Source organism: Akebia trifoliata, chromosome 16 (genome assembly GCF_017979445.1).
Source record: "Akebia trifoliata isolate Shusen 1 chromosome 16, ASM1797944v1, whole genome shotgun sequence".
Lineage (NCBI taxonomy): Eukaryota > Viridiplantae > Streptophyta > Magnoliopsida > Ranunculales > Lardizabalaceae > Akebia > Akebia trifoliata.
In genome coordinates this window covers 17,783,163-17,786,515 of record NC_141390.1, presented here as the reverse complement: position 1 = coordinate 17,786,515, position 3,353 = coordinate 17,783,163, and positions in this window count along the sequence as shown.

Sequence of the window (3,353 nt, the reverse complement as noted above, 5' to 3'; positions counted from 1 at the left end):
ACTTTTTGACCTATTTTTTCTAGGATTTATTTTAACCTGCTAAAGTAGGTTGTGGAGACTCCTATTTATAGATTTTTTTGGAAGAATTAGGATTTGATTAGGTCTCTTTTTGAATAGAGTGAATTAGGATTTTGACTTAAGTCTTATTTGATTGACTAAGTTTCTTTAGATTAGGATTTTAACTCTTATGAATAATGAAAGAATATATTTTTGATTTTTGAAGAATCCCTCTTAATTATATTTAAATTCTTTAGGCCCCCAAATGGAGGGGTCTTTTACTAAATATCAAGGGGGCTCAACTTAAATAAGTAGGTAACCATCAACAATTTTGCTGAGGGCTTGATTGATTAACTTTCTTGGTTCAAATATTTAAATTAATTTTATTAAGATTTCACTTTACTTTAATTAATATGTTATTTATTAATTTCAAAATTCTAAATTGTTAAAATTAAAAAATTACCATTTTATCCTCGAAGATGACTTTTGTGTTGAGAAGTCGTTTTTTGATATTTTAGAATGTTTTGAACTTGGTTTTTTGTAAGGAATTCGATGACATTATCGGTTTGTGTCACTTATGAATTTTTTACCGTGAAATGATTATCAACCCTTATGAGGGGTATTTTTATAATTTTATCAAATTTGGTAAAAATTGACGAAATGATTTATTTGATTTCATTTTATTATTTTATGTGTTCGAAAAGATTTTCCTAAGCATAAGGGGGGCTCTAAGGATGTTTTGATGTTAGGGGTATTTTAGTAAAACTTCTTTTGTTTGTAAAATGATGATTTTTATGTTTTTGGGGTTATATTTTCCTAGCGTAGCATGGTTTCTACAGTTTTGTTTGCTTGATATACCATATCCTAATTTGTGAAACATATCTAGCAACAAATAAAGTATTGGAATAATTATCTATCATTGGGAACCGTCACAATCAGGTTGACAAGTTGATTAATCAGGCAAGTACAAAAATGGGGTGTCTACAGATGCCTCTCTTTAGCAGAGGGTAGAAGCAAACTAGATAGCAAATCTATTTTGGTAGATAGTACCATATCTGAATGCCAAAACTAATGATAGTTCATTTTGTAGCCTGATTTAACAATTTGTCGAGGCATTCGGATCCTTGAGGGTAAAACTCTCCCTGAACTAAACATTGTCAGGTCCTTGAACCTAAACTCTCACTGCCGATGTCAGATCCTTGAATTTTAGAAAATTCTCCCTGCTAATGTAAAAGTGCACGTGTGTGCAATGGTGTGATGCTTACTGAGTATTCCATTGGATTATTGAGAATAAACTCTCTTCAATTAAAAAATGTCAGGTCCTAGAGATCTTCTCTTACTGACAATGATGATTCAAATTGAAATGCACATACACAATGAAGACAATCACACAATATTGAATTATGGTAAGTTTGAATAACGAGATAGGTGATGTAGAAACTTTATTAAATCCTATCAAAATTCTTTTTTAGAGTTCGAAAAAATTTGAGTCTCGTTTATCGGACTCTAACTAAGGTTTACAGGAATTTAAACAATCCTGTTAATTCATTCTATGATTCCAAAAGTTGGAGTCTCGTTTCTCAGATTCGAACTTAGGTTTGTAGGCACTTCAAAAAACCTATTTATTCTATGATTCAAAAAGTTGGAGTCTTGTTTCTCGGACTCGAACATAGGTTTGTAGGCACTTTAAAAAACCTACTCATTCTATAATTCAAAAAATTGGAGTCTCGTTTCTCGGACTTGAACTTAGGTTTTTATGCACTTCAAAAAATCTACTCATTCTATGATTAAAAAATTTGGAGTCTCGTTTCTCGGACTCAAACTTAGGTTTGTAGGTACTTCAAAAAATCTACTCATTCTATAATTCAAAAAGTTGGAGTCTCGTTTCTCGGACTTGAATTTAGGTTTGTAGACACTTCAAAAAAACCTACTCATTCTATGATTAAAAAAGTTGGAGTCTCGTTTCTTGGACTCGAACATAGGTTTGTAAGCACTTCAAAAAACTTACTCATTCTACGATTCAAAAAGTTAGAGTCTCATTTTTCAGACTCGAACTTCAGTTTGTAGGTACTTTAAAAAATATACTCATTCTATGATTCAAAAAGTTGGAGTCTTATTTATCATACTTGAACTTAGGTCTGTAGGCACTTCAAAAAGCCTACTCATTCTATGATTCAAAAAAAGTCGGAGTCTCATTTCTTGGACATGAACTTATTGGAGCCATGCTTGTTGGGCTTGAATTAGTTAAAAACTCGGTATTATCGAGTTTAAAGTTTTAATGATTAGGCATTTATTGACTTATCATGCATTTGGATTCATAATTATCACTGGATTTCGTCGAACTTTTAAGCTTTTGTAAGATTTTCCTTTTTATCATGTGATCAAGAATGAAAATTTTAGAATCATAGTTATTCTATTAAAATGTCCTTAGTTTTAAGGTTGTCTTCTAACTGGAACTTGACTATGAAACTGATGAAATGGATTGCACTTGAAAAATATGAATGAGCAACTATGGACTCTGATATATGACAAACAGAAGAATCGACATTCCTTTAAATTCAAGACTCTTAAGATTATCATATGTGCAATAAGGAATTTGATCAATTTTTTTTTTTTTTTGAGAAATGCTTAAGTTGAACTTAAAATCTTGATGATTATTAGAATAGAAGATCTTTCTTTTCAAAGTGGTCGATGGTTCTACATTTTCCTTTGACGAATACTTGAACAAGTAAACATACTCTTAAATATTCTATAATGTTCAAGATGACTTCTGAGTTTCTTCGACTTCAACACTATCTTCATCAGATGTGAGTTTTCAGTTGAAAATGAATGTTGTGACTTGAATAATTTTCTACATCCTCTAATAAAGTTCCTTATAGATTTTTCTTCTTGAAAGGACATTCCCTCATATTTGATGATGTCATAATTTTTACCTAAATCGCCTTTTTAGATTTTCAATCTAGTAGGCTTTATTTTTCCTCTTTTGATTATGCCTTGATTTTTGCCTAGGTTGTCTTTTTTAGGTTTTTCAACCTAATAGGCCTTCTTTTTTTATGGTTATGCCCTAACTTTTGCCTAAGTCATATTTTCGGATTTTCAACTTTGCGGACTTTTTTCTTCTTGATGATCTTGAATATTCAACTCGACAACTTCTTAGTTCCTTGGATCTTAACCGAGTTAATTAACATTCAGGAGGACTTAATAGGTGGGCTTAGGACATGGTTTAGAAATAAAAGGTATAAGACTCAACTTCCAAAAATACCCATAGTTTGATATTTTCTCTTTTCTATCGATTATTTTTATTATCATTTTTTTAAATGCCCCTAGTTTGGCATTCTTTTCTTTTGATTCTTTTA